Raw genomic sequence first — 23,947 nt, forward strand, 5'->3', positions numbered from 1 at the left:
AGTTGAACCCCTTTGACAACTGGCTGTCAGGGATTGTGGAGTCCCCATGAGAGCCAGGGGAATTTGGAGAGAAAAAAAGGAGGGAGGAAAGTGGACTTTGACAAGAGGACATGGTATGGAGCCCGTTTGGGGCCCTTTCTGGCTGGGAGACTAGCCACTGTGAACCTCAGAAGGACTGAGTAAGACAACACACGGAAGGCTCCCAGCACAAAATCAGGGCTTAGTGTCAATTTTACCCCAACTGCCCATCACGCGGGGCAGCTCCTCAGGGCAGGAGAAGGCACAAAGCAGGCCTCTTCTTTCTCCCTCTGTCTACTTCAAGGCCTAAGTGTCAGGATTCAGGGCTCAGAATGCTTGCTTCAGGCTGCTATAGGCTAGCTTGCCTCATTCCAATTCCAGCCTTGCTGCTCAGCCCTCTGCCTTTGCTGTTGGATGTATTCCTGAACGGGACGAGTATGAGAGCCCTTGATAAAGCTGCAATCCCAGAGGGTCATCTGAACTCATCAGTGTTTACCAGTTCACATCTCTCTAAACCTATGGAGGTTAGATGGAAGGACAAAGTAAGACAGAGCCAAAATCACCCAATCAATAATATTGTTCGATCCAGGGAAAAACTCAGACACTTACCCCTGCCTTTAGCATTCCTGGATGGGACTCCCAACCATGGCATAGAAGCCAGGAGAGGCAGCAGGGTATATGGGAGGTTTCTGTCCTATGCACAGGGAGCTTATGGGAAGCCTGCCATGAGCAAAGTTCTCTGCCCGGCACTCTGGGGCAATAGCAATAAATTCACACAGTTCCTTGGTGGACTTTGTAATTTAAGTAGGAAGGCAAGACACCCAGACAAAGGAACTTTAAGCAAAGTGCAAATGATGGCAAGTAAATATAAAGTGGCCTGAACCCAGGCTATTCCTGCGGAAGGGAAAGAGTGGAGCACTCAGAATCCGGAGTGAGCCAGGAAAGCCTCCCGGAAGCAGCTAAATTTTCTCCGTGGTTTATAAATGGTCCTCCAGGTGGGGTCCTCAGAATCCCAAGGGATTCTGGCCAGAAATGCAGTGCTGGAGCCCCACTTCAGACCTCCTGGGTGCGATCCAGGAAAATGCATTTTAGTCAGCCTCCCGGGTGGCTCTTTCGATCAGGTTTAGAAAGCAAAAATCGACCCAGGTGGTGGCTGGGAGAGACGTTAGGAGTGATTTTTGCAGAGCTCTGGGAGCTCTAAGATCCAGGCTGGAATAAACTCAAATATGGGAAGTAAGGCCATAAAGACCTCCTCCTTTGTTTAAAAAAAAAAAAAGAGAGAGAGAGAGAGAGGAAAAATATAGGGGTCAGGTACAGTGCAAAGAGAAAAGGGTGGGATTAGGGTACTGGGAACCCTTTTCTTTGCCTGCGAACTATTTCTGAAATGAAATGTTCAGAAATGAATAGACTCTGATTGGAAAAGAAGACAATCAACAGAAGTCATGCCAAGTAGAAAGGCTGGATTTGGTTAAATACTTTATTTTTCATATATGAGATAGCGCTTGTATCTCTTATTTGTAGGCTTTGGGAATAAATAGCTAAGTTTCGATTAGAGACCTGTGGTAAGAAATACATTGAACACCACAGCTCAGTACATCATATGTTTACCTGAAATTGGAACAAAAATACGAATGAAATACATTCTATCTTATTCTATTTCATTTCTGAAAGTTCTTGTTATAACCCACTCATGAGTCTCCACCTGCAGTATGAAAAACACTGAAGTAGATGTAAGGTGAGTGATGAGCACTTAGGGACAAAGGCTTCTTGACAGACTGTGGGTTACAGTGAGGTAGGTCAAAAGTCAAATGGAAAGGTCCTTGAGGGTCCCTGGGACTGACCACATGGGAAGCCAAACCATTTGCCTCCCCTGCCTTCAAGAATCTTCTCAAAACTCTCCTCCCCCAGAAAGCCACCCCAGATGAGCCTCATCTGGCCCCCAGGCCCTCCAAGCCCTCTCCAGGGGCTCGATTCCTGGTGCGTAGACAGCCCCAGAGTTCAGAGACAAGCACTTCGGACTCGGCCACTTGCACCCACACGTGATGCTGCCTGGCTCATCTGTTTCCCAATGTGCTGTGGGACACAAAGCCCTGGTCCTCCAGCTCAGGCCTCTGAGAGTCTCCTTCTTGACTAGACAGGCTTTTGTATGGAAGGAAGCAGACATCTCCACCCACTCCCCAAAATAGCATTTCTCCCAGTAATCTATTAAATACATTAAATTAAACAGAATGGGATGTGGTTACCATATTGCCCAATTTAGCTGTTTTATACACTCAAATTTGATTTAACAAACAGAGTACAGGTGTACCATTTACGGTTGAATAAATATGGTGTTTAGACTTATTCCCATAAAAATCTGGGCACCAGGATCTTGATGAGGAACATAATTTCCATTATCATATTGTTTCTGGGCAAAAACAGATTCAACCTACATCGGTTTTACCTGCAGTGCCTTTTTCAGGAATGTGAGGACTCCCTGCCGTTCCACACGGCTCTGCCACCTGCAATGTCCTCCTGCCTTTCTCGTTTCCCTGTGATCCAAGGGTGTCTACGGATCCTGGGAGCCGCCCGAGGTCAGAGGTCAAGGGCAGATCCAGGTTTTGTGGGGCTCTCTGAAGGAAAAGAGCGAATACAAAATTAGGTCCAATGGTAATGTTTCTTTAAAACAGGAAAAATCACAATTTATGCCAGCCTTGGAAATTCACATCCCTTTCTTGTGACATCTCTTCATCCAGTTTACCAGAAATGCTTACATAAAATGCTTCCTGTTTGTAAACTGGCCTCCCCTTCCCATACAGAACACTCTATGACTCCCAGATCACATAGCCAACCCTCCTCTGATCCCCAAAGTGAGCAACCCTAAAGTTTAAGCTTCATCAGCTTCACAATGAATCTGCCTCTGGCAGGGAACCTGTGTTCTTTCTCTGTTGTCCCCAATAGTGAGAGTACAAGGCTCTGCTGTCACTGAGCCCAGGCAGGGAGAAGTCAGAGAGCAGAGGGCATCACAGGCCAGTGTGTTCAAAGCAGGATTCTTCCAGGCACCTGAATCAGAGTCACCTGGAGAGTTTGCCAAAATGCAGATTTCAAGAACTGCGGGATCCGATTCTGGAGTAGGAATGATGCATCTGCATGTGTACGCTGACTCTAGGGATGCTGAAGCTTAAGGACCACTGCTCTAGGATGGTGCTCTCTATTTAGCTGGGTCAGTGGGGGGACAAAAGTCCACAGTGACTCCAAAGGCCTCATCCAAAGCCTCCTGAGGTGGGGGCCAGGCAGAGGCTACATCCAGCAGTACAGGGTCTGCTGAAGGAGGTGGTACCACATCCCCAGCCTCCCTTCCCTGCCTCGGCTCATCTGCCAAGCTCCACAAGCCCTCCTCCCTCACGGCCCCCACTGCACAAACAGCACGCCTACTAGTCCAGTGTCTGATACTACATTAAAGAACCAAGTGGAACTGAGCTGAGGATCATTTGTAGGAGTGTGTAATCCCAGCATCCTTCTCCAGAGACTCTTTGCTGTTACTGAATCCCTCCTTGCTTCCTGTCAGGCAGTTATGCATGGCTAACCTTAGAGAACGAACTTGGAGGGAGAAAGGTCAGTAACAGGGTCATTCAATCCTCTGAGTAGTTACCTAAGAGCTTCCAAAGGGCTGAACTGAGTCCCCATCTCCTGCCAGGAAAGTATGTGGCTCAGAATGACAGCCACGATTTAAGGGAGAAGACTATTATTTACTGAGATATGCAATGTGCCAGACACTGTGCTCACTGCCAGACACTTGTAACCCTGTCACATCTCACAACCATCCTATGAGTATAAATTAATACCCTGATTGCTACCCTCAGCTTAAAGAAGTGTTTAGACTGCACTCAGCTCTATTAGGTACCAGTTATGTAAATGTTAAACTGTTTTATTTCCTCCTATCAGAGTCCTACAGTTGGTGAATTTTTTAAAGATTTTATTTATTTATTTATTTATTTTAGAGAAAGAGGAAGGCAAGGAGAAAGAGAGGGAGAGAAACATCAATATGTAAGATACATCAATCGGTTGCCTCTCGCATGCCCCCAGCTGAGGACCCAGCAGGCAACACAGGCATGTCCCCTGACTGGGAATCAAATTAGCAACCTTCTGGTTCGCAGGCTGGCGCTCAATCCACTGAGCCACACCAATCAGGACAAGCTGGAGAAATTGTTAATGAGCCCTTGCTTAAATGTGATTAGCATCATGCCTTACATGTAGTAGATGTTCAACAAGTATTAACTGCTATTACTTGAATTAATATTTTTACACAGGAAAGAACTGGAACTCAGAGAAGTTAAGCACTTTTCTTGAAGCAACACAGAGGTAGGGTAAACAGAGCTTCAAACCTCTGGCTCTCAAATCTATACTCTTTCCTCAATCCCATTGGGTTGTAAGAGAGTTGGAGTCAGCTCAAAGGAAGCTTTCTCCTTTCTATCCCCATGGGTAATGCAATTCCTACAAGGTCTGTCACATAGGAACCAGCCACTTGGCAAATATTACTTGCTTTCATCCCATTTATTCCTCAATAATCAGGTACTGAGCACCTACTATAGGGCACTAGTCTTGACTGAATGCTGTGTGGGACAGTCTTAGCCCTCGGGAAGCTCACAGTCTGAGAGCTAAGATACACTAAGATACACACTAGGCCATGCGTAGATGCTGGGATGCAGGGGCACTGGAGTAGAGAGAGTTCAGGCTCTTGACCTGGTAAAGGACCGGCAACATTTCCTCCTTCTCACGGTCAGTCTGTATACAGGCACTCAGGATGCTGGCCCTCAGGATGCTGAGGTGGCTCCACCAAACTGACAAGGGACCCGAACACTCACACAGAAGCATGCAGTCAAGTTTGGGAGCCCTCCACTCATTTAGTCAGTGTCAGAGTCCTGCCAGGTGTCCCTTACAAAGGCCCACGGCTGTCTATTCTCACAGCTCCCCTCTCCTTCCTTTTCACAACAGCCTCCTCACTAGCCTCCCATTTTCCTGCCTCTTTCATCCCAGATCACGTGTGCACAGGCGAGCTAAACGGCTCCGCCTGGCAATTCAGACTTCCCATCAGCTGCTCCACTCTGCATATCCAGTGTTGTATAATATCAAGGACACCATGAGTTCAAAGAGAGTTCAGATTCTGACTGTAGGTTTTAAACTCTTTGAACCTCCATCCTTTTGTCTGTTCAGTGGGGTAAGAGTCAACTCAGAGGATAAAATGAGAGATGTGAACAGGCACAGCATCCAATAGTAGCTCTGTAAGTTCCCTCCCTGCCGTACCCCCAGACAGCCCATTCTACTCTGCTGGTCTCCGCTTTCCTGCCTTTGCTGGTCCATGTTTTCTCTGCCAGTTCAAATCCTATCCCTCCATCTGGACGCAGCTTGGATTTCAACTCCTCCATAAAACCTTCCGTGAATAGTCCTAGGTCATGATGGCTTTATACCCCACAGCAGGGGTGGAGGGTGGTGACATGGGGGTGGTTTCGGAGGTACAATGGACGTATGAGGCATGCTTATTGAATATGTGACAAGGAGAACCCCCTCTGTGCATACAGAACACGCAGATCTTCAAGGCAATTTTATGAAAGCCTCCAGGCCTGGAGTTACCACTGGCTGTGCCCTTGGAAAAGACAGAGCTAGAAAGCTCTGTCCTTGTTCTGTCCAAAGCTCACCTCACAGGACTGAGCTCCAGCTCTGGACGAAGGGAGACATCCAGGATGCCCTCTTCAAAGGACTCCCTGTGCCTTGGACTCTGCCCCACCTACTTTCCTATTGTTGATTCTGCAGCCTCTGGTCAAGACCCATCAGCGGGTGTGACCCGTCTTGGGGCGGAGCTTGTTCTGTCTTTTCTAAGTTGTCCCGGCAGAAGGCCCTCTAAGGCAAGGGCCTTCGGTCTTTGCTCCAGCAAGAGACCCGCTCTCCTAAGCCCAGACTAGTGGCAGGGACCCAGCCTTTCTTCTTTCTAATTTTAAAATTTTTTTTGAGTTTTTAAATTCATGTTTATTCTGTTAACAGCTGTCCCAATTTCCCCCCCTTTCTTTGCCCTCCTCTGCTCAGCAGCCCCCCACAGTCAGGCCCCACACCATTGTCCATGTCCACGGGTCATTCACACGTGTTCTTTCACTGACCCCTCCCCTTCTTTCCACCATTCCCTCCCACTTTCCTCTGGCAGCTGTCTGTTCCATGTTTCCATGTCTCTGGTTCTGCTTTGCTCGTTAGTTTATTTTGTTCATTAGATTCCTCTTATAAGTGAGATCATATGTTATTTGTCTTTCACCAACCAGCTTATTTCTCTTAGCATAAGTCTTCATGTTGTCGCAAAAGGTAGGAGTTCTTCTTTCTTTCTGCTGCATAGTATTCCATTGTGTAAATGAAATTCTGTTGTGTAAAAAACCCCCCACAGTTTTTTAATCCATTCATCTAATGATGGGCACTTAGGCGGTTTCCAACATTGTGCTATTGTAAACAGCGCTGCTATGAACATAGGGGTGCATAAATTCTTCTGAATCAGTGTTTCTGGATTTTTAGGATATATTTCCAGCAATGGAATCTCTGGGGACCCAGCCTTTCTAAACCACCAGGAAGCAGCTCAGAACCCACCTTCATCATGGTTCAGCTCTCACTCTCCTTCCCAGTGTTCATAATACCCAGTCTGCAAGGTGGGCACTCCCCAAAGCCAAGCACCTAAGTGGGTTAGCCAGTTCCTGCCTAACACTAAGTAGATGACATTCTTTTCTAAGGGCCAGGGTAGGACGCTCCAAGCTCTCAGAACCTGCTCAGGGGGCAATGCTAGAAAAGCGCAAGAGCTCGGGGGTATTCGATTCCATTCTTTAAGAGGTGCCTGTGTCCACTGAACAAATTCTAACCCACCCTCTGAATTTCTTAGTCCCCTTTTAAGACCCTATTGGCCTTTGCACGAGGCAAAGAGGCAATATCAGATTCTCCTCTGAGACCCAGGCCCGTGCCCCCTCTTTCAGCCAAGCCTTGCATCTAAAGGCACGAGAACATCACTGGCCCCAGACACTCAAGCTTTAGCATCTGGCCCCACCCAACTCCTCCTCCGGAGGCGTGAATGTGTGTTTAGGGAGAAGGTGCGCCTGGCCACTCAGGAGTTAAAATGGCAGCGGGACTGAAAGGGGGTGGCGTGGCGTGCAGACGGGGAGGCGGCGACCGGAGTGGGCTGGGGAGGTTGGGAGAACAGCAGAAAAGCTAGTGAGGAGGGCGAGCGAGCAGCCGGGAGGAGGGGCGCGGGGCGCCGCGGGGGCCTGCCGGGTGTACTTGGCCGCGCGGCGCGCGGTGAGAACCCCCGACTCAAGCCCGCAGCCTCCAGCGACGCTCGAAGGGCCGCGCGGAGTCCCTGGCGCTAGGCGCGGGGCGCGGGGGCGCGGAGCGGGTCGCCGTTCGGCGATCGCTCTCTCCGACTCTGCCCCGACACCACTCCCAGGACAACTCCTTGGCGGGAAGGCGCCCTCAAGCCTCCCCGGCCTGGGCGGGCGGCACACGGAAGAAGAGCACCGATCAGGCTCCCCAGCCCAGCCCGGGCTGCAGCCGAGCGGCGCGGCGGCCCGGGGACCCGGACGGCGGCCGCAGGGTGAGTGTGCGGCTCAGGGCTGATCCCGGGCGGCGCGGGGGCCGCTGGCGTGGCCGCGGGGACCTGGCGGGAGCTGGGGGAGGGATGGCTGCAGGCGCCGCTGGCTGCCTGCAGGGGAGCTGGCGACTCGGGAAGGGAGGCAGCCGCGAGCGCCTAGGAAGGGAGGGCTGGGGAATGTAAAGAAGGGGGCCAACTGCGCGAGCTGGACCCGAGGCGGAGGGCTAGGTGGCGTCTGGGCCGTAACCCACCCTGAGGGGCCCGGCGCGCCCCAAACTGTTGCTGGGGAGAGCGGGGCCCTGAGATGTCGGAGAGCCGAGAGGTGGCAGAGAGGTTAGGGAGGGCGTGACAGGGGCGGACAGCGGGGTGACAGCGCTCCAGAACCGCGGGGACTTCCCCTGCCTTGGCGCTCTGGTGTCCGTGAGGAGGGACAAGGTGGCCTTGGTGTCCGTGCGAAGTATCTGGAACCGTGAGCCAGGCTCCTCCCGGGCCGGCAAGGGTCTGTCCGCAGCCTGGGATGGGACATTTGGGTTGGGGGATGGGCTCAGCCTGGGGGCCCTGGGAGTGGAAGCGGCATCGGGACGACAACTCTGCGCCCACCTCAGTACCCAGGAGACAGGAGGGGTTGGCCAGCCACAGGTGGTCCGTCTGTCCTGCAGCCAAGGGCGGCGCAGGCTCTGGCTGCTCAGACCGCGAGGAGCTGCCCGTGAGGGGGGCTGAGCTGAGAAGCTGAAGGTGCAAGAGGCCAGGCCCCTTGGGGGTGTTGCTGTGCTCCCCCCTCTTTTTTTTCCCCCATCAAACGAAAGGAAAGAAAATGTCAGCTGGGCTTTGTGCTCTGTTCCTCAGGCTGCCGCAGCTCCCATCTGTTGGAGCCAACGCAGCTTCAAATGGCAGGGTTGGGTCGGGAGGGGGTGGGCTGGGCACAGCGCTCAGTGGCAGAGATGGACTGCACAGACCCTGTGCTTGAAGATCCCAGGTGGTGGGTGGTAGAGAGAACTGCCTCCCCAGGTATGGAGCGTAGAGGTGGCCCCCTGCCAGCTTGTTCACTGTTGTTGGAAGATCTGGGTCTTTTCATGCACAGGCACAAGGCAGGCTCCCCCTTCCCCGCCAGCCTGGGATAGGCTCTGGCCCCGTGTCCTCCTCCTGCACTAGGCGGCCAGGATCCCCTTCCACTGCCCACTGCCCACTGCTCCTTAAAGGTCCCTCTAGCAAGGAGCACTGGGCATGGGCTGGCAAAGCTGTGCACAAGGTACTGATGCCCCCTTGCTTGTGGGCCCTGTGGTTATCAGAAAAAAGTCACATGTGGGTGGCCTGACCCACTTTCCTGGCTGACCAGGTGCTCCTGTGAGGAGAAGATGGAAAGAGAAGGGCACAGCGAGGGGTCTGAGCCTTCTAGGCCCTTTGCCTCCCCCTGAGCTGGCTCATACTGAGTCTCCTTTCTGCCTAGGGAGCCCCTCTGGAAAGCATGGAACTAGAGGCCACAGTGCCCCAGGGACTGAGCTTTGCCTGGGGTCTGGCAGATACCTGGTGTCTAGAAGCACCCCGCTATCCACACCTTTCCCCAGCACGGCCTAACCCAAAGGAGACACCAAATGGCAATGGGAACTCAGAGGTCTGCTAAGACAAATTCCACTCAGACTGAGACAAGTTTCCTCTGTAACTCACTGCAATTTCTCCCCACACCTCAATTGCCTCCTGTGCCTGCCTCCATCCTCCCTCCTCCTTTCTCCTTTGCTCTTCACTCCCTTTTCTCCAGCGTTTCTTCCTCTCCCTTTCTCCTCTCAGCGCTTTCCCTCTCTTTCACCCTCCTCCTTCTCCCTAAGATGTTCTCCCTCCCTCCTTCCGTCCCTCCCAGGTCTCTGTGGCCACTTTGCCCCGCTTCTCTTCTGCAAACTGCAGCTTTAACCAGAAGCCAGGCATGTGCTCTGCTCCAGACACCCTGACGGTGGGAACACATGCACTGTTGGCTTTGCTGAATGCCCTTTGCAGAGGAGGGGCCAGGCTGGTGGGCCTGGCAGCTGCATTTCCCTGGCCTGTCTCCTGTGCCCTGCCATTTGCCCCTGCTACCCCCACCCCTTGTTTTCATTTGAAAGGAAAAAGAAAATCCATTGCTTTTTCAACAAAATTCCTTTATTCAGCAACTTATTGAGCACCTACTATGTGCCCAACACCATTTTAGGAGCTGACGATACAGCAATTAAACCTCTATGTCTCAGGGCAAAAGTAAACTTGTCTCTGGACTTTCCAGTTGATTAGTCTGTGCCCACCAGGCTCTTTCAAAGACCACTGCTTGGCCGGAGGGATGGGAGCGTGAACAGCCCTAGTGAATTACCATCATCATGCTGAGCAGCCTCTAACGTGACAGGCCCACCTCCCTACCAAACACCAAGTACCACAAAGCTTACAGACCCAGGGCCATCCTGTCCTTAAGACACTTCTGACCCGAAAGGATGGACCGGTTCCTATCTCACCATTTATCTGGGAGGGCGGAGTAGGAGTCCAGTGTTGTAGACAGACGAGGGAGAAAGACACAGATTTATTATTGAGTACATACTAAGCACCAGCCTGTCCAGAGCTTTACAAAAATTATCTCATTTGATCTTTCTAACAACCTTCTAAGGCCTGGATTATCATCCCATGCTTTATAGCTGAGGAAATTGAGGGCCAGAGAAGATCAACCACTTGCCCCAGGTCACACACATAGCTCTACATTTTTGAAATCACTGATTGTCTGCTGCTCATCTTGCCCCTGTGATGTCTGTGACATCTGGTAAGTTGTGCAGTTATCTGAGATTACATTTTAATCGAATTTTTCAGGAGCATGCCTTGTCTCCTCAGTTAGAATATGAGGATATATAAGGATTTGCTGAACTCTTGCATGAATAAGCTTTCACAAGCGATCAGGGAAGTCTTCCTGGAGGAGATGGGACCCTGATAGAGAAGGCAGGGAGGGTATTGATCTTTCTGATGCTGCTCAGATGTGCGACAAGCTGTAGGCAGGCAACCCATGCTCCACGCCACCCTGCCTCCAGGTAGAGATGATGGGAAATTGCTGTTTTCATTGAGGGTCAGGAGGTAGGAGCTGGGTCGATGGCCAGTTTAATGAGTTAGTGCCTCCTTGGGCAAGCCTGAACTCTATAAACATTCTAAGACAAAGAATGGAGGAGGGAGGCAGTGAAGCTGACAGTAACTACAGGGAAGGGCAAGGGCAAGGGCAGTGGCTGGAGAATGGAGGGGGCAGGAAAGGGGGAGAGCGATCGGGAACAAGAGGGGAGGGGGACAAAGACAGAAAATAAACTGAGAAACAAAAAACATCAGGCAAGAAGCATGCAAGAAAAGACATAACCAGACAGGACAGACAGCAGCATGTGGTGGGGTTGCTAAGAGAGGGTAAGAAGGACACCTATACCCTATACTTCCTTGAGGGCCTTGATCTCTCAGTCCCGTCGTTCAGAGGGTAGAATAGTCACCAGATCAGTCTTACTTAGGCATTTGTTTACTTAATGAGCCTATCTTTTCTAAGCACCTACTGTGTGCTCAGACCTGTGCTAGAGGCTAGAGATAAAGAGACAAATCAGATGTGGCCCCTGCCTTCCAGGAATTCACAGTAAGGGCATAGGTTCTGGAACTGCACACCTGCGGTTAGGATCCAGGCTTCGCCACTTATAGCTGAGTGACATTGGGCAAGTCATCTAGCTCTCTGTGACTCAGTTTCCTACTTCATAGAGCTGTTTTAAGGATTAAGTGAGTTAATACATGTAACGAGCTTAGAACAGTGCCCTGCATTGTAAGTGCTATGTAAGTATATTATTATTGTTATTATTCAGTGGGAGAGTCAGTCTTACAATAATGAAACGAGTGCTATAATACAGGGATGAGCAGATAAAGAGGTGACTGTCTCCATCTGCATTTTATGGAATGGTTCTCAAAGCGCATAATATTTGGGGCAAGGCTTGAAAAGGAGTCATCCCGGCACAGATGGCGGGCCCTGGGACACTGGTGCCAAGGGTGTCTGGGGCGCAGGGATTGCGTATGAAAAGGTGCTGCGTTGTGTATGTGGTGCCTTCTGTAGACTTCAGGAACACCTTGGGCCTGTCCCATCTCAGCCTCTGTTCCGGTGCTTGGGGCTGAGTTTCCAGCGGGGCTGACAGGTCACCCAGAACCTCAGCCTAAAACAGTTGTCCTTTGGGCAGGGGACCTGACGTATCCCTGCTGGGACTGGTCTCATGACCACGGCTTCCAAAACGCTCTAAGACATCAAGCAGTCTCTCCTCCAAACCCAGAACAGCCACAGCCCTTGTCCTCTGGCTTTTTGCACTTCCTGGGGACCCAGTGGACGCCTTGGGCTGAGGAAGCTGCCTATTCAGAGGTGAGTTGAACCAGGTTTGGTTTAGAATTTAGTTTCTCTCTGTACATTTCTTCCACCTACACCTTCCCTGCTGCTCAGTGTTTGATGGACCCGAAGTGAGTTCCAAGATGAAGAGCAGGCAGAGGGTTCCTAGGGCCATAATCATTTCTCACCCTCCAGCTCTCACATTGTAATGGCACTAATTATAGCAGCTAGCATTTATTGAGCATTTACTGTGTGGCAGACCCTGTGCCCAGAGCTTTACCTGCATTATACCATTAAATCCTTAAAAATGCCCCTGTTAGGTAGGTGCTCTTATCATCTCTAATTTAAACTCAAGGGAACTGAGATGCAGAGAGGTTCAGTAACTTGCTCAAAGACATATTACTAGGAAAAAAACCAACAACAACAGAGGATTTAACTTTCTTTCTGACCCAAGTGTTCCCACTCGGTAACCGCCCTCAGAAAGCAGCGGTCCTTGGGCCTGCAGGGTGCTCTGGGGCCATGCAGCCCGTTCTCCTCCCTCCCTACCTTAAGAGGCTCCCAAAGTCCTGTCCAAGCCAGGGGCCGCCTGCCCCCTTTTGGGACCTTCCGAAAGGGTGTCCCCTCTTCCTCCTGCTCCCCCAGGTCACAGCTCCTCGAGAGCCCACATTGTTTGCTTCTGCCTCAGCTAAGTGCCTCAGGGGCCTCTCAGAGCCAGAGGCTCCCAGAGAAGCTAGACACTGAGAGCCAGTCGCTATGGCCACCATAGCGGAACCAGTGCAGGGCGGACTTCTGAGGGATGTGAGGATGGATGCAGACCCTGATTCAGCAAATGGGGCCGGGAAGGTTCGGGAATGGTGCTGTTAGAGGGGGTGTCTCTAACAAGGCAGCCTCGTATCTTCAGAAAACCAAGTACGGTCGTTCATATTTACAAATTCACGAGGCAGATCCTTCAGGAAAAAGCGTCTGGAAGAAGGGGCAGCAATTGTTAGACCACCAGCTTGGTTTCTCCTGTCAAAGTGGGTCTGTCTTACCTGATCCTTTCAGGAGGGAAAAAAAGGAAGGAAGAGATGGGAAAGGCAGGAGCGGTTTTGCTCCTCTATAACCTGTCCTCAGAATGAGCATTTAAAGGCAGGGGATGAAAGTGTCTGTCTTTGGCCCGGGTGGGCAGATGTGGTGATGCCAGGAGACAGGGCACTCACAGAGGGGCAGCTGGTGGGCAGGCTGTGCAGGGGGAGGGGAGGGCCTCGACTCTACCTTGACACACAACCCCTCATCTTCTACTTCTGGATAGACCTCCCAATGAGAGGAAGGTAGCTGGAGCTCACTCAGCTCCAGGCCCCTGAACTTCAGAAGGTGCTTGGCCTGTGTTGGCCCAGGGGTGGGAGGGTGGAATCCCACATCTGGGCGGGAGCTACAGAATTTGCCTGTCCCTCGTCTGTCTCTGCAGAACCATGCCCCAGCTGTGTCAGACACAGAATGGGACGGGAATCTCTTCATTTAGCAAGTATTTCTTTAAGCATTAGTGCCTGGCCTGCTGGTACAGAAATCAGTGAGCAAGCAGCGAGCAACCAGAGATTTCTACCCCATGGAGTTATACCTGATTGTCTGGGGGGGGGGGGGGGGGAGGCAGTAAAATTATTAGTAAATTAGAAAATGGCACATGCTGAAGAGAAAAATTAAGCAAGGATGGGGGATAGGAAAGGATATGTTTGGAAGAGGAGAGTTTGTAATTTCATACAGGGTGGTCCAGGAAGACCCCACTGAGGAGGTGACAAGAGTAAAGATGAAGTGGCTGCAAGGTGGCGAAGGGAACAGTAGGTGCAAGGGCTCAGAGGCAGGGCCGCACCTGGCGGGTTCGAGGAGGCCACGTCTGGGAAAGCTCTGCAGCTCAAGTGAGGAGTTGGGTCCTTCCTCGGAGTAAGATGGAGACCTCGCGGGGTTCGGGGGCAGGAGGTCACGTGATCAGACCTTTTAAATTTTAAAACCCTGGGATTTTGGCCGTTTCAGCATTTCACCAGGTGGCTAGTCAGGAGGTTCTCCAGCCATTGAAACTAATTTAGTCAATTAGTACTCACCACCCTCCTTAGGTACTTTTTGAGCACTGTCCTGGTGTGGGGTGAGGAGGGGTCGTGGAGAAGACAAAGAAACACAAGTCATAGCCTATTAGTGAGGAAATCTACAGATTCATTGGGGAGGCAAAACTTACACTCCTAAGAAATAACAAGGGAATAATACCAGACAGTATTTAAAACCAAGTGCTAAACTGTGTGATTTAGACTATAAATGTTATCAGAACTGTGAGCTTTGTGTGGGCGTGTAGAGGGAACGCCGCCTTGAAGGGGTGCTGCTGACGGGGGGCCTGGAAAGCGGGGCAGGGTTTGGGTCTGCGGAGGGGCTTCTGGAAAAGGGAGCTAGGAGCTCCTGGGGGTGGGAATGGGAGAAAGGTGGCCAAATGGAGGGAGCGCATTGGTGGGGAGCGGTTTTTGTCTCCGGAGCAGTCCCCACCATCGGGTTTCTCGTGTCCCCTTTATTCTCTCTGGACAGGAGAGCAGCCCTTTTTCTAGAGGATGAAAACCCATTGTCCCGCATTCATGCCTTGTTCTCCGCAGGGCCCACTGATCTCTGTCCTTTGACACGCCTTGCTTTGAGAAGGTCCCCTCTCCAGCTCTCAAGTGGTTTCCGAGATCTGCACTCCCCCAATCGGTTGCTGTCCGCCGGCCCCTTGGCCCGCTGACACAGGGCCCAATTCTCTGCCATCCCATAAGCTCCATTTTCTACCCAGGCTGCAACTGGCTTCTGTTCTTCCTTCCTCTCACTGACCTGGCTCCTGTTTGGTAGGTTAGTCCCACAACAGCGGTCCCCAACCGTTTTTGCACCAAGGACTGGTTTCATGGAAGACAATATTTCCACCGACGAGGGTTGGGGGATGGTTTCGGGATGATTCAAGTACATAACATTCAAGTTCACCTCCTGCTGTGCAGCCGGGTACCTAATAGGCCATTACAGGTACTGTCCACTGCCCCGGGGGTTAAGGACCCCTCGCCTACAACATTCCAATTTATTTCATATACAGTGAATTGGAAATAACATTTTATTGCAATGAGCAAACATCCGCCCATGAGGGCTGAGTCTGTTCTTTCCCTGGAGAGAGGCTGTCTGGGATTTGGGTCTTGGGGTTTGGCTTGCTTCTGACCTGTAGAGAGAGTGCCCTGGAGTGGAATGGGGTTCCTCAGTAGTGCCTTACCCTCCCGACCCCCACCTTGCCTCCACCCGGCCCCCAGCAAAGAGCCAGGAGTCACATGTACAGCCCTTTCTGCTAAACAGATTCATCCTTCCCCTGGGCCCTGGCAGCCTGAGAAAGGAGGGCCCACCAGCTCTACCCGGAGGCTGTGGGCACAGCCTCTAAGACGCAGGCCTAAGCTCACAGTCTGGAGGAACTGGAGTCAGTTGGGAGTGGGTCAGGGTCCCTGTTCCTTAACCACACTCCACTGGGCATTTTACTTAACCTCTCTGAGCTTCAGTTTTCTCACCTACAAGTCAAGGTTAATAATACCCACTTCACTGAGTTGTTAATAATAAGAGTTAACATTTTTGAGTGCTTATGATGTGCCAAAAGCTTCACTGCATTTATCTCATTTAATCCACATAACTCTGTGGAGTGGATATGATTTTCCCTCCATTTTGCAGCTGAGGAAACCAAAAGATGGGAAAGATGAAGTAACTTGCCCAGGCCACACACAGCTGGCAAGTGGCAGAGCCAGAATTTGGTCCCAAATCTTCCTGACCCCAGAGCCCTGGTCCTCAGGCACCACATTAAAGGAGCCAATCTGTGTAAAACGCCTGCTACAAAGTAGAAGCTCAGTAAATGTTCGTTCCTTTCCCCTCCATTTCCCCTGGGCCAATCCTCCAAAGAATAGCTCTCTCCTACCTCATCACATTTCTCTTCTGGGATCCCTTGGGACAAATGATAGAGGTAGGAACCAGAGTGAGCTGCTGGTTTATACCCAGGAAAAAAATAAGGCTGAGAGGGGGTGAGTAATTTGCATAAAATCATAAAACACAAGGGTTATGATTAATATCCAGGAAAATCCTTCTCATAAGAGTTTCGTTACCCAGCCCTACTGGGTCTCAGGCCGTTGGCTGAGGGTACCTTACACCTTACAGAGGTTATAGTATACAGGGGGTGAAGGAGAGGCCACCATCTCCCTGAGGGCAGGTCAGAGCCTGTCTCAGCTGCAAGTGCTAGAGTTGGTCCCCATGGTCCTGGAAAGGTGCTGGCAGGAAGGTTCAAAAACTTATGTTTTCTGAACTTGGTACTGTTTCTAGAGTTTGTAACAAATAATCTGGGAACTCCTCTGGATGGATCTAGGAAGAGGACAGTGTTGAAGGTGAAGATATGGGAGGAAAGAATGGCATCTCAATTTTGTAACTGTTAAATCAGTGTGACTTTGGCACCAGGTGCAGTGCCAATGGATGGGGATGGGTAATGGGGGCGCAAAGGAAAACAGAGTCGGGGCCTCGGCGATGAACCCGTCTAATGGGAGAGATCGTTCACTTGCCCCCCTGGAGACACACACAGCTCCCCCTGACATTAACAGCCCTCATCCCTTCCTCCCTGGAGACCTCTTTTCTATAGACATAGAAACCCATCTGTCTGCACACCCCACCAGGACAGCCTAAGACTGCAGCATTCACTGCTGATGGTCAGGCCCCAGAGTGCCTCTGAATTCCTTGTAATGATCCCCCAGGGAGAAAAGGAGAGGCCCAAGTGATAGCTCTTTAAAACTGATAGCAACTGAGAGTCCTCTGGTCATGTGGCTTTCAACATTTATAGACATTGACCCATTTTTCGAAACACATATGTGGTGGGCAGAATAACAGCCCCCCCCAAAGATGTCTGTGCCCTAGACCTTGGAACCCATGAAAATGTCAGGTTTCATGGCCAGGGGAATTAAGGTGGCAGATGGAATTAAGTTTGCTAATTAGCTGATCTTAAAATGAAGAGATTGTCCTGGAATATCCTGTAGACCCAGTGTAATCACAATGAGTCCTTTAAACGTGGAAGAGGGAGGCGGAAGTCAGTGTCAGGGACAGGATATGAGAAAGACTCAATGGGCCATTGGTGGCTTTGAAGACTGAAGGGGCCCTGAGCCATGAGCCAAGAAATTTGGGTGGCCTCTAGAAGGTGGAAAAAGCCAAGAAACAGATTCTCCCCTAGATCCTCTACAAAGGAGCACAGGCCTGGCAACCCCTTAATTTTAGTCCAGTGAGACTTATGTTTGCACTGTAAGATAAATCTGTGTTGTTGTAGGCCACTAAATTTATGATAATACGAGGTCTGCCCAGAAGGTATCCAGCCATGTAGTATGAAAAAAGAGACATTTATTGAAGAAGATGCAAGAAACATTGTACGTAGGACAATGACACCTCAGTCCCCTTCAAAGTAGGTAGCTTGGAACCTCACACAGTTCTCCCAATTGCCATCAGCTGCCCCATCGTATTTTCCTGACTCTCATTGATGGCCTGAAATCTCTTCCCTTTCAAAGGTGATTTTGGTTTTGGGAAAAGCCAGAAATCACAGGGTGCCAAATCTGGGCTGTAGGGGGACTGAGTCACCTGGGTGATTTGATGTTTTGCCAAAAAGCTCTGCACAAACCATGATGCATGAGCTGGTGCATCGTCATGATGAAGTTGCCAATCACCACTTGCCCATAGCTGCAGACTTCTGAATCATCTGAATAGTTTCCACAGAGGAATGTTCCAGCTTCATGCAAAATTTGATGCAGATTCATTGCTTTGCTCACTCAGTCACTTTGAGTGCAGTGGCCACACAGTACACATGCTCACTCAACGGCGTCTACGGCCCCCATGACTAGTACAGTGAAGTTGTCATTGTTCACTCATGCATATTCCAGTCCACTCTCCTTGGCTGCCAGCTTATACTGATGTCACGCAAACCATTCTCATGATATTAACCATGGCTGAACTTTTTCTGGACAGATCTTGTATGGTAAGTCAGCAACAGGAAATTAATAGGCTACTGTAGCTGGAGCAAAGCAGGTGGACCAGGACCTCACTGACTTGGCCTCCTCCTGATCCCTGACCCTGAGGAGTTGCTTCACAACTCTGAAGAGCCCAATTAGGAATATACTGTGCCTAAAACACATCCCAGTTATTTTCCAGATGATAAAACCGAGGCCCAGAGAGAAGTGGCTTTGTGGGAGGTTATAATGAGTAGGTGAAAGAGCTGGGACTCCCATCCAAGGCTTGCTGCTATCTTGTCAGAAGTTCTGGGTGCTTGAACACCTTCTTCCAGACATTTTCGGCAAGTGGATGTGTGCATTTTGACCTACAAACCTCCAGGCACTAGGCTCAGTGCTGGGCAGAAGCAAAGTGAGTTCCAGGTTCAGAAAGCTGAGAGACTGTTGCTCCAGTGCCATTCTACCCTCAGATTCTCACTGGGCCTCAGTTTCCTACAAACACAGGCACCCAGCTCAGGTTGCTAAGGGCTGTCATTGGTCCTCGGCCCCTGGGGACTTGTCCCCAAGGCTAGTCCCCAAGTGAGCATTATCCCAGCCACCTCCTCGGTGGTGAAGGGAGGGGGCTGGGCCCACTGGCCCAGGCTGCACCTGCCAGTCCACAGCCTAACAAGCTGCAGGTGGGTTGGACCAGAGCCTTGGGGGAGGGCAGGCACAGGAGGCTGCAGAGCCCAGTGCCCATAGTGTATAGTGTGTTATCTCCCCTCGGCCAGGTGTTTTGGCCTTTCTAGCTCTCCCCACAGCACACCTGAGCCACAGGCTGGCCCCCAGGGCTGCCAGCTCCTGGTGTTGGTCTCCATAGCAACCCCACTTTTGCCGGCCTGGTTTCTAATGACTTATTGGCATGTGTGGTAATTTGCAGCACTTGGCAGGCAGAGCTAAGGGGAGTGGTAGGGAGGGGAGGAGGTGGTGAGAGGGACGGGGAAATGGAGAGGGGGTTTGGGTTTTTGATGAATAGAGGGGCACACTTTTCCTCCTGCCCCACCCTTCCTCTTCCCTGCTGATTAATATCTGGAGTAAGGTTGCTGCTTCAGGTCCAGGTCCTTCCTCTCTGGGGAGCATGAGAAGGAGACAGATGGACAGACAGCTGTAGAGCACAGATGCTCACCTGTCAGAGGCAAACAGATGTGGAGGTGCTGGCAGCCATGTTCAGACCACTTGTGTGTTCTGCCACGCCTGCCTGCTCCCTTGTCCCTGAGAACAGGGGTACCCCCTGGGCACAGTAGTTGCTCTGCTTCATGGGTAGGGGAGCAGGAGTAATGTAACCACAGGAGAGGTCCTTGCAGCTTTGTGACCCCTCGCAGGCTCAGAGAACCAAGCAGGGTGGCACTGAATGGAATGCCAGATTGCGGAGGTATAGGTGAGCCAGCCAAGCAATCAAAGGGGGAGAGATAAGCGAGGGCCAGACTCTCCTCCTCTTCTCATTGGCAAAGCTTATTCAACCTCAAAACGACTTCCGCAGAGCAAGGCGATGGGGAGCCTCAGTCTGGGTTGCTGCAGTCTTCTTGCACACTCACTTCTGCCTCTCGGTGACTTCCATTCCATACGTGCCCTTGTAAGAGGCCACCTGGTTCTGAAAAGAGCACCAGCCTTAAAGTGGGAGACATCTGGGTTAGAATCCTGTGGCCACTGCTTACCAGCTCTATGACCTTAGGCACATCTCTTAACCTCTCTTTGAGCCTCTGTTTGCCCATCTGTAAAATGGGGTTAACACATCCCATCTCACAGGCTTGTGAAAATGAAACCAGCTCACCCTTGCGAAATGCCTGGCACATGGTAGGCATCTATAAGTATGAAAGAATTTTAAAAGTGATCTATTAATTACCTATTCCAGTAAATGCAAGCAATGTGATAAATACTTTTAAAAATTATGGTGGGCCTTGGTAAGGTTCTCTTTTGTAAATGTTCAAGAATAGTTTTTGTTTATTCAGTAAATATTTATTGCCTTTCTACTATGTACAAAGTATTGAGCCAGGTGCTGGGTGTTTCCTGGTGTTTCATGATTAGGGTATAATTAGGTTATCTGTGCATTCTTTAACCATATAGCGTCTGACAGGAGACGGAGGGAGAGGGAGGCCAAGGAGGGCTAGTGGCAGGGAGAGGGTGGTCCAAGGTCAACCATGTAAGCAGCTCTTCCATGGATTTCTAAGAAGTGGCTGATCCTAAGAGAAGGCTCTGCATTGTGAAGCCTCTGGGTCGTGTGCGGTGAGACATGCTGCCTGACTCCTCGGAAACGGTGAGTCTGTTTTTAGATCTGGATAGCGGAAGAAGGAGCCAGTGGGTGGCTGCTCCTCCATGTTTATAAGCTGCTGTTGAGGCTTGAAGAGGCCACCAGTAACCACCCAGCCAACAGTCAGAAGAGGAACAGAGGCTCCTGCCTTCACCCAGGCATCTGAGCAGGTCACAGCTCCCTCAGCGGGTGCTAGGAGGGAGGTGAGGGGAGCCAGTGGGAACTGGGAAACTTGGCTTCCTCTCTGCCAGCAGATGGACTTCTGCCTGCAGCAGGAATCTGTCTGTTCTTCTAACCACCTCCCCACAGCTTTCCCTAAGACAGAGCGCCAGAGATGGGCAAACAGAATGCCAGAGACGGATGGGTCCCTGGAGAGAGTCCAGCCCACTGCTTTCCCACCTTCTCATTCACATCATAGCACACGAAGGCAATGGCCATGGCTCTGGGACTCTGACTGACCCAGGACGAAGGGGACCTTGATCTCGGCATACCTGTAACCCATGTGGCTCTCCAACATCAGCTGGGAAGCTCTAGTTTAACCAGTTCCTCCAACCTATTTTTATTGGTGAGACACTTGTGGTCCAGGGAGGGGAAAGGACTTGCCCAAGGTCACACGCACGTTAGTGTCAGTAGGACTAGGTATAAGTCTCCTAACTTTCTGGCCCAGTGCTGTATCTGTTACCTCTTCTCGACTCCTTCCACTTTCTTTCCTGACCTTTCACTCTGAAGAATGTACTGTAGGTGAAAAGGGAATATAATTTCTCTAAGAGATTATTATTCCCCATATCTCATAAAATCAGACTACATCTCTCCCACCCCCTTATCCTCACCAGTCGCCTTCCCCGTTCAGGGAAGCCTTTGGCATCTGCTCATAGACATCCTCCCCTTTCCTCGTCCTTCCATTGTCCTGGGTGAGGTCAGAGACTACATGGGCCACTCACCCTATCCCCAGACCATCAGCCCCCTCACCAGCTTCCCTACCTCAGCCACTCACTCCCAAGGTCACACCCTCGATCTTGCCGTCGCCTGAAAATCACCTAGTAGAGATGCCTGCTTTCTGGTCACCACGCCCTGGTCTGCCAGTTTGCTGTCCATTGACTCCCACACAACCATTCTTGAACCTCATCGGGATCTTTGACCCATTGGCACCTCTCCTTTCTTGCCATGCATTACCTTCCTCTGTCTTCCTTCTCTGAGTCCAGGTAAAGTCTATGCTCTGTCATTTTAAGAGCTCTCCTGCCAATATCCTAAACTCTCTAGACCCTCTGTCTTTTTATTGCCCAAGGCTGGCAAAGTCCCAGTCTGTATTAATCACTCTATCTTCTTTCTGCCTTTATCCAGATAACTCAACCTCCTAGAAAAAGACAAAATGAGGCAGATTGGTACCTCTAAAAATTCACCATCACCAACCCAAGTTATTCTTTCAGAGGTGCTCCTACCCCATTCCCCTGGCTAGCCCTCCCCTGGCTCTCTGCACAATGACTATTTCACAGCTTCGCCCCAACCTCTACCCACACCCTTGCTGTAAGCCGAGGACCTCGCCTGCTTTACAGAGAAATGGATTCATCGGGCGGAATCCCCTCAGCTCATCCCACCAGACCCTCACACATACCTGTCTCTGCACCAGCCTCCTCCTTCTTCCCTCCTGTTTCTGCAGAGGAGGCATTTCCTTCGCAGGCGGGTCTCCCACCACCTGTACTCTAGACCATGTCCTCTAGTCTTCGTAGGAACATCGGCCCTACCACGCTCAAGTTCCTCCCATCTTCAACAACAACAGCACCAAGCACCTTCCTCAAGCCCGACTCCCCTTTCTGCCACCACCTTGTCTCTTTTCTCCTTCAAGCCAAATGTCTTGAAAGAATTGGCTCTGCTATTGTCGCTCTCCGTTTCTGAGCCTCCCACTTCTTCCTCTGCCCCACTTCAGTCTGCTTTCTCCCCCATCATTCTGCTGAGACAGCCCTCCATATCACTAAGTGCAGGGAACGTTATTTTAGTTCTCAGAAGTATTTTTCCGTCCTTTCTGACACCTTTTTCTCCCTTGGCTTCTCTTAATCATGGCTCTTCTGGTAACTCCCAAGTGTTCTTTGCTGAGTCACCCTCCCCTTCTCCATCCTTAAACCTTGGGGTTCCTTAGGGTCTGGTTCAAAGTATTCTCTTCTGACTGGGTACTTGTCCTGAGGCCGTCTAATGAATGGCTTCCATTACTAAACATGTGCAGGTGACACCCAAGTGAAAATCTGTTGCCTGCACCTCTTCATCTGAGCTACATATCTTTATATCCATCTGCCTAGTTGACTAAGATGGATGTCTCCAAAAACCCTGGCCAGTGTGCCTCAGTTGCTTGTAGTGTCGTCGTCCCATAACCAAAGGTTGCAGGTTATCCCGTAAACAAAACGCTGCAGGTTCGATTCCCAGTCAGGGCATGTGCCTAGGTTTCGGGTTTCATCCCTGGCCCTGGCCCGTACAGGAGGCAACCAATCAATGTTTTTCTCTCGCACATCAGTGTTTCTCTTTCTCCTTCCCTCTCTTTCTAAAATCAACAAACATATCATTGGGTAAGGACTTAAAAAAAAAAAAAAGCTGGAGGAAAAAGCTGTCTTCTGGGTGTAAGCCGAAGACCACTGCCTTGCCAGTGTTCTACTATATAAAGATACCGGACTTCAGCTCCTGTCCCCTTCCCTTTCCTGTCACTGTCCTTCCACAGCTAAAGACCCTGCCCAGATCCAAAGGAGATGTATTCTGATTTTCCAGACAGGCGTGTAGACTCCTCTTCACCATAGTTCTTTCAAGAACAATAGCAATAACCTCTCACATCTGAACAGCCCTTTACAGCCTACCTTATGGTGTTTGTTCGATGTCCTTTGAGCCATCCCTGAGGAAGCTGGGTGTGTGTTATGATGGCTGTTGCACACTGGGGCAAGTACAGCTCAGACAGGTTTAGTGGCATTTGTGCAGCCACGGGGCTGGTCACCGAAGAGTTAGGCTGAGCCCGGTGCTGTGGCCCGCCTCCCATGCTGTCTGCACCGCTGCATATACAGCTTGTAGAAAAGAGGCTGGTGTGAGTTCTGGTTTATCCACAGGATGGAAGGAGCGGGGCCTCCTAACGCCCCCCAACGCCCACGGGGTAGGAGAAGGTGTGACTGGAATGTGGCGTGCAGTTTGCTTTGCAATAGGTTTACCGTCTGTCCATCTAAGGCCAGTCCAAGTTGGCGTTTGCAGAGCCCCCTGGGTCTGTCACCTGTCTTGTATACTGAATAGTCAGTCCCTCATTCAGTGCCGGGGACAGAGTGACAGTGTTGGTTCTGGGGTTCCAGGAGCAGGAGTGCCCAGAGAACCCACAGAGCCTCCAGAAGGACGCCATCTGGGCTCCTTGGGCACACACGGCCTCCCTGGCTTGGCTTCTGCCTGCTTTGCTGGCCTCTTCCCCTTCACTAGAGAGGGGAATACTCAAGTAAATACTCAAGTAATATTCAAGTAATCCTAAATAGTCAAGTAAACCCAACTGCCTCTGGTTGCCCAGCTGCCCAGCCGCTCCACACCACTGAGCTTTGCTCGACTGTTCCTTCTGCCCGGTGCCCTTCATACTCACCTCACCAGACTTGGCTCTCCCCACGCTTCAGTCCTCAGCTCTCATGCCATCTTTTCCAGGAAGCTTCCCCAAAGCCCAGAGACCTCCTCTGTGTACCAAGCGCCCTCAGCATAGTCTGTTAAAAGTCTCTTTGCTGTGTCTTCCTCTT

The 23,947-nt window shown here is 50.9% G+C and overlaps 1 protein-coding gene across 1 annotated transcript in view; it reads left to right on the forward strand.

Moving 5' to 3' along the window:
* Positions 1 to 7,322: 7,322 nt before the first annotated feature.
* The window catches only part of LRRN2 (leucine rich repeat neuronal 2), a 66,855-nt gene continuing 50,230 nt past the window's right edge, over positions 7,323 to 23,947 (forward strand). The window contains exon 1 of the mRNA XM_054562995.1: positions 7,323 to 7,612. The gene's annotated coding sequence lies outside the window, so the exon portion shown is untranslated. The remainder of the gene's footprint in view (positions 7,613 to 23,947) is intronic.

This window comes from Pteronotus mesoamericanus, unplaced genomic scaffold (genome assembly GCF_021234165.1).
Source record: "Pteronotus mesoamericanus isolate MK-2021 breed Mesoamerican mustached bat unplaced genomic scaffold, CSHL_Meso_final scaffold_705, whole genome shotgun sequence".
Taxonomy (NCBI): Eukaryota; Metazoa; Chordata; class Mammalia; order Chiroptera; family Mormoopidae; genus Pteronotus; species Pteronotus mesoamericanus.